Here is a 15,351-nt window from a genome sequence, read left to right on the forward strand (position 1 = left end):
CCAAAGACAAGACGCAGCATTAATGAAAACAGTGGTTCAGTCTGGTTTACGGACAGAGCTTAAGTTGAGATTTGCTTTCTCGTTGTCTGGGAGTTTTCAGAAACTCATAACTATCCTCATCTGATTTTGGATTTTCCTTCATCTGAAGATAATGTTAACCATAACAGTATCATATTACGATTTTCATGCAGCAAGCTCCTTAATAATCATTGACTGGTTGTATACTGAAAATATGCTGTTGAGATGGAGTCATAACTGGGGAAGAACACAGCTTTAATGTCTACGCCCTCAGTTACCTATGACAGTTTTGAAGAGAAAAGCAGATACAACTGTACATATGAGGGAAAGAAGAGGAGATTATAGTTAGGCAGAAGGTACTGGTCCTCACTGACATAGGTGACAAGGGCCATTGTTTGTGACCCATGAGGAGAAATGAGAGCTTGTTCTGTGCCGTGCACAGCCGTACCTACCATGTGTGGTTCCAGGTGGAACAGTGCCACTGCATCACCACCACCACCTCTCGAGTCCTGTGGCACCAGGGCTGTGCATGGAGCAGTCACACTGCAAGCCTAGAGCTGTCTTGTGCCCTCGATCTGCATGTGAGATGTAGAGATAGTAGTACAAGGTAGAAAAGACAAATGGCTCTCATCCAAAGCAATTCTAGAGCATCCATGCAGAGCAGTCTCTATTTAACATCCACCCACTATATTTCTCATCTGTAACCACATCTAAGATTTATTTATTTTTTTTCAGCTAACATGACTGAAATGAAAAGTGTTGCTACATTTAGATTTGCTGACTGTTATGAACAAGCCACTTCTCAGTGGTTCCAAGAAAACATCCTTGGATAAAACAGTTTCTGGGGACATGAAGTGCCAAACCTAATGGATCTGTTTGGTTTTATATACTAATTGTGACCATCTCTGACTGGTTTAAAAGATCTTCAGGAAGTATTCCCTCTGCCCAAAGAAATCCATTCCACAGTTTTCAGCATCCCTTTCTGACAACCAGGATTTCAAATCCCTTTATCTGGAGACAAACAGAAAGAGTGTGCTTGTGGTGAATAATTTGAGCTAATATTCTTGCCAGCTGTTAAGGGACACATGCAAAAAAAAAAAAAGTCAGTGACATCTGGTCAACACTGATATTTCCTAACAGAAGTATTTGTTTCGGGCTGGGGAAGGGCTGAGGGGGTAAAGAGAAATACCATCTTCATGCGCCCCTTTACCCCCTTTTGAAAAGTGAAAGCGATAACATTGAGCACAGCAACTGGAAAAAAAATTGCAACTTACATCATGGGGAAACAGTGACATTACATTAGCCCATATTATACAATGGTTGAGCAGTTGCTTTCACACACTAAGCTTTCAACTTTAACTTTTTTTCCCCCTTAAGCTACACAATGGATTTTTTTGCTGAGTTGGAAAATATCAGGAGACAGGCAGAAAGCCTTCCTTTTGTTCCTTCATCCTGCCGAGCACCTCATCATAAAGATTTTTTCCCTTCTGCTCTGTTTTGCTTTCCCAACTTCCTTTCCCCTTTTCACCCTCCCCCACTTTTTTTTTTTTTTTTGTCAAATAAATGTGACTAATTAACAGCAGGACTTTTTTCCACTAAATTGTAAAATCACCTCTTGTAACTTCATAAAGGTGATAACATAGCACTGCATCCCCATTTGTTCTTAGGAACTAGGCTTTTTAACTACCTTCTAAGTGCCTTGCTTCAAGTGATGGTTTTCTTGGGTCTCAGACTGGAAGACAAATTGACTTTAGTTCAAGAGCAACTTCAGCTCTCTCTCCCTCTCTTTTGGGTCTTTTCACGGAAGTACACCCAGCTCAAGTCAGTAGATAATAGAAATCCCAGAATGGAAACACATAAAAAAAGTTGTTTCCTGGGGTCAACAAAGGACAGGAAAAGAGCCAACAATTACTTAAATAAACAGTATTCAGAGAAACAAAAAAAAATAAAAATACATGCCTGTACAAACTGAGTTACATATGAGGGAAGCAATGGTTTAAAGCAACCCAGTGTTCATTCTGCTGAAGTTCAATAGTGTTAGGAAAAGGAAATCAAAACCAAATGCAATTCTAAGGGTACCTACCCTCAGAAAAACATCTTTTTTTTTTTTTTTTCCCCTTCTTCTTACCTCATAATAATACTCTGCTCTTATATAACCGCTTTCATCGCAAGAGCAGTACTGACTGCAGGGTGGACATTTCCTGGGGATTAGTGACTAGCTGGAGGCTAACAACTCTCTGCTGCACCTCCAACCAACAGATCCTCTGGACCTGTCACTAACTCTTCAAAAATAATCTCCAAACCTTGGCCATTACTGCTTACTAAGATTAGGAATAGAAGAGTGGTAGAATAATTATGATTTTGTACTGAATTTTTTCTTAGAAAAATCTTGGCTGGAAAGAAAGTAGATGAATAGCGTCTTTAAGCTGAATGCAAAAGATGCAACAGTTAGGGAGGAAATTCAGTATTTGTTTACTAATCACTGCTGATTACTGTCAAAATGGCAAAAAAAACATCCTAGCGCTTGCTGTAGAGGTTTATGGCTTCTCAGAGGAACCATAGGGTAAGTGCAGGGGAGAACATGCAAGGGAAATTGCCCTGCTGGGAGAAAATGCTTGGCCTGCTGATACCAGAAAGTTCCTACGTAAGGGCCTGAGCATTCAAAGTGTGGGATGCCCTCTGCTCCCCAGCAATGGCTCGGCTGGCAAAAGAAGTTGTCCTGTGAGAACTTGTCTGCATGGTAAAATTTGGTGTTCTTCAGCAGGAATCGGTGTGAAGGCAGGAGGTAGGAAGTGTGACTCTGAGGAACCTGTGAGAATGGTGGGTCCAGTCCTTCCTGAGCTCCTGTGTAAGGAAGGACATGCAAGGCCGTGCTATTTGTTTTCTCTATTCCTTTGGACTGTGCCTCCTATACTTCCCTCTGTGATTTGGTGTTAGAGACCGGCCCCCTGCCCACAAGGTGGATGAGATGCTCTGAGACAACCCAACTGATATTATAGACCTAGAGTCTCCATTAAAGGAAGGAGCCCTAACTCTCTTGAATAGCTATTTCCAGAAACACAAAACCTATCAGAATATGTGTCAGGATCAGCAGAGCCACTCAATTCTATCTAATCTGCTTCTTCCTAATTGTAATCTTTTTTTAGGAAATGTGAGTTCAAATGGGTAAGACGCTTAAGGACAAGTGAGAAGATGTACACTTGTGTTTCCAGTTTGCTATGGTACCACTTTGTTGTACATTGTAAAGCTTTGTGGATGAAATTTGTATCTTGCAAATCAGGAAAAAGCTTTAAGTCCTTAGCATTTAAATCCTCAAAATAAGACTTCAGTGGCACAGTGGTTTATTTTGCCTGTATGTGCAGAGGCTGTCTTTGACCTGTTAGAAAATCCCAGTTCACTCTGAATCAACATCAAAAGGCCCAAGAAAAGGTCCCCTTGACTCTAGTCTGTGAAATGACCACTTTTATTTTTTTTTTAAATAAAAACAACACCTAGAAATAAGAGAATGAAACAGTGAAACTGATTAGAATACCTTAACTAGGTAGAAAGGATATATATATACATACACATGTACATGTGCATATACATATACATACATATATATATGCATGCAGACATGCCCACATGCACCACACACATCATCATCATATGTGATCTCTCCCCAACATGTTTTTTTAATTAATAAAATTGAATTTTCCTCTTCCAGTATTTTTGAGAACTCTTATCTCTAACAAAGTAATTCCCAAGGAAGCTAGGAGCAGCAAGTATTTTCCCCGGGGCCATCTTCCTAGCATTCATTTTCCAAGAAATGTGCTTTCACAGCCAGGAGAAGAGGCTGGGACTTCTGGATTGTGGTTCTCACACTGACCTGAAAAGAGAATGAAATATTGGGCTAACTGCTTTGCTCCAGTGTTCCCATATCCAAAAAGAGAATTGTTGGATTTTTGTTTATTGTGCTGTTGTGGATGCAATCCTGAACATCAGCACTTCAGTTATTGCCTCCAAAACAAAGTAGGAAATAGCAATGGTATTGGATGGTATCAGGAACCACGTGGCAACCTCACAGAGACCCCAAACAGCCCTTCAGAGAGCAGCCAGTACGCCAAATACAGTATAATCAGCACTTCAGGTGCAACGGCTTGGGAAGAAAAGTGTTGCATAATTAGGTGAGCATAAGTGGTGAGGTTCAGCAGTGAGTGGCAGTGAAAGCCTTTTGGACTGCGAGTTCTTTGAAAGTAGTCAGAACTATTTATTTAAATCGTTGATCTTGTGTGGTTGAACTACAGTGTTATTGTCAGTGAAGAAGCACTGGATTATACAGTGTCACAGGTCGGCTGAACACGAGAGGAGAGTTAGCATGTGATCTGAAGGATAAGAAACTCTTCTGTGGTAGAGTAATGAAAATGAATTTAGTCACATCAGGAAGGTTGCTCAGAACTGAACTTCACTTTATGAGGATCAGCCTAAAAGGTGTGCCAACAACTAGCCAAATACTAATCTTATTTAAATGACTCATTCAACAATAGCACCTCGAGTCACCAATGAAGGATCAGGTTCACATTATACTGGTATTAACACACGGTAAAGGCGTAGGGTGGGATTGAAATGACCTCTTCCAGCACCTAATACAAGAGCCAAACGAGGCTGAGGAACAAATATACGAATTCAGAAACCCAGCTTCCCATTGCTGAGGAAGTACCTAGCACTATCTGGCTTTTGAGCTCTGGTTCATGAAATACCCTGGGCACCTGAGATTCCCTCATTGTCACAGGAGCTGTGGGCAGGCATTGGCCTCCAAGCCAAGCTTGTTGAACTTTGGAGACACTTTTATCCTCCACCTGAGAACCCAGAAGGGGTTGATCTCTGTGTGCCTGGACCTTGCTTTTCATGCCCCAAGAGTATGGAGGTCCTTACAAAGGATGCTAGCTGTAGTGGCGCATGGGGCTGCTTACCTCAGTCAGCACACAAATGTGGGCAAAAAAGGTGAGCATAGAAGGAAGGGTCCAAAAACAGAAACACAGTCAAATGACTTCTATGAAGTTTAGATTGCAAGTTCTGAAGGACAAATATGTGCTGAAAATAGCCTGCTGGGGACAGTTTGGCAGTAGTCTGTGACTATACCATTGCCATGAATGCTCAGGAATGAGAGTTTTGCATAATGAGCGCATTAGGCCTGTGTGGCTGCTGACCTTTCAGAACCTCACAAGCAATGGAGGATTAAAGGCTATTTTGGGTCACAGAGGGTCTTCAACTCCAAGGTACTTCCTATTTTGCTGTTCCTCTTTTTTTTTTCCTTGATGCTTTCTGATCCTCAGCTGCCGTGCAGAGAGCCTGACACGACAGTGAGGTCAGCTTCAGCAGGTAAGATCAAAGTCAGGAGGCAAACACAGCCTCACACTGTGCTCTCGGGCCAGCCCTTTGTCGTTAATGGAGGCACAATCCAGTGACTGCTGCAATGCTTGGCACATAACACTCTTCTTGCGGTACTAAAACCCTCCAGACCAATTGTTGCAGAAACAGCGATGACCTCTGCTCCTGGCCATGGCCTGTCATCTTTTTGGCGATTTCAAGGAACAAAAAGGAAAAGTGTGTGTGTGTGGAGCATGCTGTATTGTACTGTAGGTGGACGGGGTCAGGCCGCGTGTGCACTTACAATTAGTGGTGTGTAGTGCACGCCCGGAGCAATGTGCACTTACAATTAGTTGAATTTCACTGTGTTGGAGATGGAAGCTGACAGGCCACCACACAAAACCTCCCCGCAGCCAGACTCACGCTGAGATCCAGAGCGGAAAGGGATTTTAAGTGAAAGGCTTTGAAGGCTTTAAATATGGAGGCAGTGAATTCATGCACTGTTTACCTTTGTGGGCCCAGCTTTGACTCTTTCATTTTGTTTTAATGAACTAGGTGGTCTCATGTAATTCCTAATTATTGCAGAACACCAGTCCTCTAAACCCTGTAGCTTACAAGGTATGAATATTCACTGTGGCTCACACAAATTCTGTAGAGGTCACGATATTGTGGTATTTAGATAGAAACAGCTTGAAACAGGTATATCGTGACACAACTGACTATCACAGGGGCTTACCAGCTTCTGCAAAATCATGTGCTGGTGGCTCCACTGCGGTACTGGATCAAATGCACCAGACGTCTGAGCCACTGTGGAAATTTCTCTGTTTCTGACTGAAAGGGAGTTCTTCTGTTTGCAGGCTATTCCTTCCAGTGTTGATATAATCTCTGAAAAGAATAAATTTTTCAGAGGAAGGCCTGAGTGCGATTCACCTCTGAATGAGGTTTCTACCTGCCCCTGAACACTTTGTTCTGATTTGTATTCTAAGACATGAGGATATATAACATACACATAAGTTTTAGTTTGGCAACTGATGCTATATGAATCACATTCTTCTTAATATAATTCCTTACCCTTCTGTGAATCACAGACCTTTCATTCCACAACATGCTGTGGAAATGGGCTCATCCCACAACCTCTCCATCACTCCTTGCCCATGGCAGGACAGTCAGCCCAGCTCTTTATCCACAGCAGCAAAACTCATCTTGTACCTACCTTACTGGCAAAGCTCTGAGCAAAGTGAGCTTAACTTGGATTAAACAGAGAAAGGATCCAAGGGAGTATGAGACTCCAGCCAAAGCCCAGATAGTTTAGTAACACCCATCTCTCACTTGTTTTAAGTGCTTGTTCTTCACCCTCCTGCCTGATGACTGACTCAGGCCAAGGTGGGACCAGTACCTGTTAGAACATCGCCTGTTCCCACTCCCTTCCCAAAGATTTCAGCTAGTGGGAAGGCAACAGCACTCTTTTAGATTTTGGAGATACCACGAGTATTTGCACTCTCTTCCGACATGGTGCTACAAGGGAATTCAATGTGCACACATAGCTTTCCTAACAGCCAATGCTCACTAGTATCCAGACTGAAGCTGTTAAAAGTTTCCATTCTCTTTTAGTAGAAGGTACATGTGTTGATGAAGACCACTGCCACCCTTCCACAGATTGTCTCTGGTTGTGGTCTGTCTGACAATGGACACAGAATAACAGGAGCTCAGAAGTGCACTACATGAGAGAGCATCCTGTATTTTTATTGCTCCCACTTTGAAAACTGAGGTGTTTCTTTTCATAGTACTCCCTCTGCCAAGTAACAGGGATTCCTGATGTAGGTGCTGGAAAGGACATTTGCATATATGTGAAAGAGGAGCATATATGGCAAAGACTTAGTTGCACAAGATGTGACTTGCAAAACCAGCTTCCTCCTAATCTTTTTAGGCATCTTTCCTTCCTTGTCCCTACCCTGCTCACCTATGTCCCATAGCTGGAATATCACACCATCTGCTTGTGAAGTGCAACGTCTGGAACAGCTAAGTCAGATGTCAGAAAACCCACTCACAGCATGGATCCCTCCACCTTGAGGATGCTTGATGGGACCTCATTCTCTTATACTCTGTGCGTCTCTGAAAGGGGAAACGGATACTGAAAGGTGGATTTCCCATTTTGCAAGGCTTCATTTCACAGCTTTGCCATCAGTTCTGACTCTTGCTGGAGACGATCTCCCTCTTGTTTGTAGCAGCAAGCACAGATCTACCTTGCAGAAAATATCTGCACAATTTGGGTAGGCTTTAGAGGACCTGTTGGTTCTCCCAGTTAGCTAGACCATCCTGGCACAGATGGACTGTTATCTTTGATCTCCCATGGCAAAGTCATCTTTCCCAGGGGACATCTGAGGGAATCAGGGGTGCCTTAAAGTGTAATTGAAAGCCCCCATCATAATACCCTTCTCATAATACATTATCTCTTCACAACAGGGGAGGTATCATCTGCTCAGAGAAACACTGATAAAATACATGATTAAAACTGTCCTCTCGAGGGCATTAGCTTTTATTAACCTCCTGAAGTTCATCTTCTATTTCCTCCTTTATTATTCTAACATCCTCGATTCAGCTCACTTTCTCAGGTTCCCCCTCACATGAGCTTGTTTCATTAAAACTGAAATTCTCTGAAAATGTTATTAAAGTCCTTTTGATATACCTGTGTGTGAGTGAGCCATGATGCCCTTCCACGGACATCAGTGGAAGTTGGGTTTAGGCCTCCTTGCTCCTTTCTTGCTGGTGGAATTATACCTACAGACCCTCTCCCCCAGGAACTGGTCTCTTTGGAGTCCCAGGCTTGCACAGAAACCATGGGGCTGCCAACAAACAGCTGTATCATCATCTCAATTCTTGTGAGAAGTCTTTACCACTTCAGAGGACTCTCCCTTGCCCCTAAATCTTTTGTTGGTTTGAAGAGCAGGTGTGGTGCAGGCAACACTCACCTGGAGGAGGGAGCAGCTGGACAAGAGCAGGAGGTGGTCCAGACCTATTCTTTTTAACATTCTTCAGCCTTTTAGCTGAGCTGGCCTCAAAAAAGTACCAATTACTGCCACTTGTAGCAATGGTCATGATGACGGGGAGAGCTGTCAGCTGGGAAGTGGACTGACACAACCAGTTCATTTCACATAGGTCAGCAAACAGCCATCAGATTAAAATGATTTTTGTTCACTATCGACCTGGGCTCGATTGGAACCAGTGACCCAGAGATGAAAGGCTCAGAAAGAAGGGTTTCTATTTTGTGTATGGTCACACATCACTTCTGTCTCCACCTCACTCATTTTCTTGTCCCAAACTCTTTCTTTTCTGTCTTATTTTTTTTTTCTTTTCTCCACCCCAAAAATTATAAATCCATCCTCCACTCTTTTAATTGCCATGCACCATATGGGGATCTGTTGAGATTTTGTTAAGGCTTCAGTAATCTATTAGTCATTCTTTCCTTTGTGTTACAAAAGATCTATCCTTCAAGAGGCAAGTATTGATTTCATCATTTCTGCAGCTTGTTTGGGGGGCAGTTTGTGAACTAAAGCAGCGCCTGGTTTGAAATCAACAATAATAGCATAATATCATTAACAATACCAGGAATGATATTACAAAGAATTCTTCTTGCAAATACAAGGAAAAGTTAAATGAATGGGAAAGCAGATACACCAGTAGCCAAAATCTACTTTTGGGGATAAAGTAATGTTCTCTGGGGTCTGAAACTTCTCTATTTTTAAAACATGGGCAACCCTTTAATTATATCTTGTCACCTTCTTCTCTCTCCTTTTTTTTTTCTTTTTTTTTCTTTTCTCTTGACTACCCTTATGACATATAAGTGAAGCTTTTTTTTTTTTTTTTTTTCTTTTTTTAGGGGAAAACGTAATGTAGGGAAATGAATATGCTTAAAAAGTATTTTAGTGATAATGTATTGTTCCAGACCATCTCCATTTATTCCTTTGTTTGAGAGAGCTTTTCTCTTACTTATGCTTATGTTTAAGTCCTACTCTAACAACAGGAGCTCGAACACTCTCCTGAGTTTGGATCTTTGTTGCTTATGAATTTCACAAGATGGTCACAAAACTTGGCTTCTCTTTAGCACAAGGATATTTTTTTCTTTCTATGCCAGAGACAAAACAAAAATGGAATAGTTGGGACTCAAAAGAAAAAAAATAGAGCTTATAAAAAGTAGACCAATAAACATGTGGGACTCTGTAATGGCTCTCCTTTCTATGATCATGACATCAGCACATGTTTTTTAAGGTTGGCAAAGAATATCTACATTAAAGTGCTACATTCTCTGTTCTCCTAAATAAATAGTGCAAATATGGTAGCTCACTACTTAAATCAGTGTAATTTTCAGGCATTCAGAACAAGGCATTTTCACAGGGACTGTACTCTTCTGTAAAATTCATTATCTGTGATAAACTATTCATTATGATTAAACATGTAATCCATCCCCTAAAACACTGGTTATTATCATCCTTGCTACAGTTGAGCAGTATCATCATCATCCTCACTACCATCATTACCATATGAATCGCTGCTAATAACTGATTTTGTTGGGATAATTGCTTCTTTGTCATGTCTGCTGTTGAGTTTCCAGTACATGGGTGATGGTTGAAGATCAGGAATGGGCAGCAGGAGGAGTCAATCCTACAAACCTCCCTGGAAACGCTATATCTTAATTCCTCCAGATACTTGCATTTAACCCACAGAAGCCTGCAGGGACCAGTCCTTTTTTCTGAAGTTTATATCAGTGACCAGATGGAACTGGCTTCAGGTACTTCACTGTCATGACTATCAGAAAGGTCTCCTAGCATCTGGATGAGCTCCTTGACTTATGTTCTACACAGCAGATAAGATAAGCTGACTGTTCTTTCTGGCAGCCTTTCAAGTATTTGAATACATTCATCCTGCTGTCCCTCAGACTTTTCTTAATGTGAACACCCCAATCTATTCAGTCCTCTCTCTTCACCTTTGGGTTCCCTCCAATCTGCACAAACCTTGCTTCAGCGGTGATACTCAGATTTGCACAGAGTACCAGTGATGAGCTGAATTCAGGATGACTTCATGTATCTTGCAGGCTAGACTCCAATTGATACACTCCACCAGGGTATTTGGACTTTTCTTGACTGCATGGCATTGTTCTTGTCCAGCTCTAGCCTGCACCTTTATTTGTGAAGGGCTGCTATCCAATCAGTTATTTCCCATCCTGTATTTGCACAGTCCATTACTGCTGGACAATCAATGTGTCCACTCATGTAATACTGGGTGATATTCCATAGTAACATCTAAACCACTTCCTTTCCCAAGCCCTTGGTGAGCCCTGTGTTTCCCAGCACTAAAATGAGCAAGATGTCATGGCAGGGAAATTTTTATGAGCTTACCCCCAAACAGTGAGACTCCTGGTTGTACAGGTTGCCCTCCTCTATGTGCAGTTAAAAAGAAATATTTTCTTTCTCTAACCAGTCAATGCTACACTGATATTAAGCATGAGATTTTTCAGAGTCTGAGGTCTGAAATTTTTGACATTTTTTGGTTCAGGACTACCTGTGCCCCATTCAAATATTCTGACTGCTTCATCATCTCTTCTTCTCTCATATACCGACATTACCTGCTGTAAAAACAATATATCTTTACATTTATAACATATAAAAATATATTTAATATTAGATTTATTTATGAAAACAGATAAAGTATATTCTTGTGTTTATACAAGCCAAATTAAGATAGCGGTGACATCATTCATTAGAAGAATACAGTAACTGCAGTCTGATACAGTCCTGGCATGGGGCTGGCACATGTGGCTTTACCAGTTGTTTTTCTTATGAAGAACACCATTTTGTCCTTGAAAAACTGCTATTTTAAGTTATGCTGCCTCTTTCCCTGGAGAATTTACTTCCAGCATTATTAGATTTTGACCTCTGTTTTTCTACACCTAGAATAAACTCTAGAAACAGGATTGTCTTCTGATGAATTATACAGTATTATTTTTCACTCAGCCAATGGACTTTGTTTTTTACGCATCTCTCATGTACACAGACAGACTGTACAGAGTAGGTTCCTGTATGGCGTGATGGCTGCGTGACACTTTACAGATAGCTCACTCTTCTTGTTCAGTGGGGTAGCTGGACCCATGGCAGCTCCAAACTGGAAGCTGTGGTTAAAGGGAGGCTGAGCCTGTGCTAAGAAGTCCTGCTGAGAGATGCAGGAGAAACTACCGTGGATCCATGCAACACTAATACTGCAGCATGGCTTCTAGAACAGTTTCCTTGGTTTTGACTAGGATGGAAAGAGTTTGTGCTTGCCTGGAGTGTGGGCAGCGTGAGCTTGTGTCAGCCTACAAAGTTTTTTGCAGCCAAACCCTAAGACAGTGATGCAGAGTCTAGGTATTTCTTTAATTTGTTCTGATTCATTTCAAAAACTCTGGCCCCTGGAGCTTTTCTGAAATACTGGCTAACCAGTTGTTTTCCAGCCTGTCTTTGAGCGTGGTACACCAGCAGCAGTCCACTGAGCTGGCTTATGAAACAAGCTTCCCTTCAGAGTACTTTTGGCTTAAAGATGAATGTTTAGGGTACCTGGTGACTGACAGAAATGTGGATGGCTGTTAAAAGTCTTTGATCCAGAAAGCCTGGTAACTTCCACACTGAGAAAATCTCCAGACTCTGGATTGCTCATTTCTTCTCCAACCAGTAGCTGGTTTGCAAGACCACAAAATCTGGTACTGTTCAACAGAGTGCTGATGGCTAAATAGAATGGGTCTACAAATAGGACTCACTAGTGCTACAGAAATATGAACAACAACAGGAGATGCAGCACACATCATGACTAATGATGGAGTAGTTACAGCTTAGGAAAGTGTTTATTGCTGGATGTTGTGCAATTCTCTAAAGATGTTACACATATCAACAAAGGCTCTTTATTACTTTGTTTAGTTCCTTTGCTGGCTTATTCTTAGGCACAACTTCTGTCTACAAGATATTTCTGGGTAAACCAGGGATTGTATGGTATGTGGACCAAAACAAATTGTGTGAATGCTGGTAAATGAAAATAGCAGAGTTTTGTTCAGCTTTCTTGACTATCTGCTGTGAAAGGAAGCTCACTGTCTCTGGCTGCAGTGTTAGGAATAAAAAATTGTGCACTAATAATGATAATAGTAATAATATAGTAGCAATAATACAATTTTTGTTCTTTCCTCATTGATTTGCAAGAATAGTTGGCTCTAGTGCTTTATACAATACTATGTTGGGATGCAGTTATTGGCTATGGGAGGCATTACTGCTGGACAATGTGGTGACTTTTCTTAAAATCTAATAGTTTCCTCTTTCAGGGCAGTAGTTTTATTTAAAATTTGGCATCCAGTGTGTGTACAGCATCTTGGCTCCTGTGTTGTCTGATCTTTTTTTTTGGCATTGTTTCTATGAAGCTCAGACTTAGGGATCTGGCACCAGAGCCCAACATGTTTCTCCTCTCACTTATCTCCCACTGCTCCCACCAGCTAGACTGGAACAAGAGATAATGACATCCTGCATATTCTAAGTGGGGGACAAAAGTGTTCTATGGTAGGACTGACAGGCCTTGTGCTCTGTCAGTCTTCTCACTGAGGAAAATATTTGACTTGCAAGTAGGTATTGAAATCCTGTTTAGAAAAAATCATGTCTTTAAAGAACATGGGTGAAAATGAGAAATATGTATTTATGTATGTACGTATGTACATACAATATTTACTTATTTATTTGAGTTCTTACTTGAGAATAGAGGACAATAATGCTGTCAGAAACAATGTTTCTTCAGTGAGGAGTAAGAACTTTTACCTACTAGGTGACACAATATGCCGTTCTGGTTAAGAAACAGCTAGCACCATGTGGACTCTCATGCTTGTTTCACAAAGAACTATTCAAGGAAGCAGATTTTACTTGAGGGTGAGAAGGACTGGCAGTAGCCTAAACCAGCTCTATGCCCTGCCTCCCTCACATCTTTTTTTCATTCAGGGGGTTTCCAATGTCCATCAGTCCAAGCAGAGCAGTGTCTCTGGCCAGCTTCCCAGCCATTGTTCAGGTGTGGTATGACTGCAGTGTACCAAGACAGCCCTGCTGGTGACCACAAACCTACCATGTGCCACATGCACCTATATATCAGCCTGGGATTTCCTGAACGGGTTTTGATGCCTTTTCTGCATGTTTCTGCCTCATGTGATCTGGTCATGAGAACACAGTGGTGCAGCCTGTAGCTTTGTACATCTGAAGTTATTGATGTGTTGGTATGTATCTCCTTCTGTCTGGGAAAGAGGACATCTTTACACAGAATGCCAAAGAGTTTATTTGTGATTTCTTAGATTTCTGTTAGGGAGTCTATCACAGTGTTGATATGCTAAAAATGCAGTACATTTTTATATTTTCTTCAGATAGAAGTGCTATTTTGCTATAGCTGTACGCTTATGTTAAGAAGAAACAACAAAGCATTGGCAAAATATCTAAAGCAGCAGCCAGAAATAGGAAATCATAAAGAAGAAGATAAAATAGAGAGCAAAGGATATAATAAGTGATAAAGTCCAGAAAATTGATAAGGGAAGTCTAAAGTCAGGAAAATCCCTATCTGGAGTTGCTGAAGACAATAGAAAGGAATTCTTCAACTACAGTAAGAACAAAAGAAATCCTAATGGTGGGATATAAATATTATCAGCTTGAGGTTACAAAATAGAATTCCCATAATGTGGGAAAACAGGTTCTCCATAGCTATTTCTGTTTTTTTCTTGATGTATTTTTATTTTATGGTGTCCATGGAAGCTCCTTTCATATACTGGGTTACTGTAAGGAAAGCAAGGTGAAGACTTTTAATGATAATGGTTTATAAACCATCAGGGCTCAGCAACTTATATCTAGGAGTTCAGAAATCATTGGATAAGGAAATCTTCAGCTTGTTGATGCTCATTTTCAATTAATTGCAGAGTATTGATGTCATGTAGGATTACCCAAGTAATGATGGCTCAATTAGCCTACCATTTATGTGTGTGTGTGGCAATAATACTTAGACTGGTATAGATCTTAATTAATAGAGAATTAAGAGATGTAAATGTCTTTGGATTCACAATCCCAAAGAAAGTGGATCTTTTTAACTAATTGTCAACTACTTCAGTGAAATTCCGGGTTTGACTTTTGAATGCAACTGCAGAGATACAATACATTTCACAGAGCCTTCACGCTATGGAAGATGTTCCATGGAATAAATTTAAAGTTTAGACCAACGTTCTTTAAAATATCACTAGATCATATGATAAATAGAGTAATAGTTAGATACTGGCCTGTGTTGAAAAAAAGTTGTTCCTGGGCAATTCAAGATTATGTTTGACTGCAGCCACATGCAAGCCTCATCCTGTTCATCTTGGAGTGAAAAAAAAGTGTCCTGCTAAATACACATATTCATATGAAGGTTAGTAGAATGGCTAAGGGCAGAGCAGTCATATGGCACAATATGATCAAGGGTCAGACAAACTGAAAGTTGCTGCCCTCTTAGGAGCAAAGAAGGTGGGCCACTCCTTGAAAAAGTGAGGCCACCTCCTGGACTATAGAAAATCTGGGGAAGATTGCCAGTCACAGAGGACAAGCAGCCTGAGCTTGGCCATGGCAAAGGGTTCAAAGCAGTCCTTGGGTGCCTGTGGAGGATTAGCAAGTAAGAATAGGCAACACTAGCTGAACACCAGAGAAAGGTCAAGAAAGTGGCTTCCAGTGAACACCCTAAGGGGTTCAACCTGTTTAAATTATTGAAAAGAAAAAACAAACAAACAAACAAAAACCAACAAAATGTAAAGAGACAAAGATGGCAAAGAAATCTACATACTTTCACAGGATGAAAATACCAGGTTCACAAAGGCTCTTTTACTCCATGAGAGCAAAGTTGAGCAAACCCAAATATTGAACTAGGCCCATACAAATGAGAAACCAGGCACATGTTTTTGAAGAGTGAAGGTCAATAACACAC

Source organism: Anser cygnoides, chromosome 3 (genome assembly GCF_040182565.1).
Source record: "Anser cygnoides isolate HZ-2024a breed goose chromosome 3, Taihu_goose_T2T_genome, whole genome shotgun sequence".
NCBI lineage: Eukaryota > Metazoa > Chordata > Aves > Anseriformes > Anatidae > Anser > Anser cygnoides.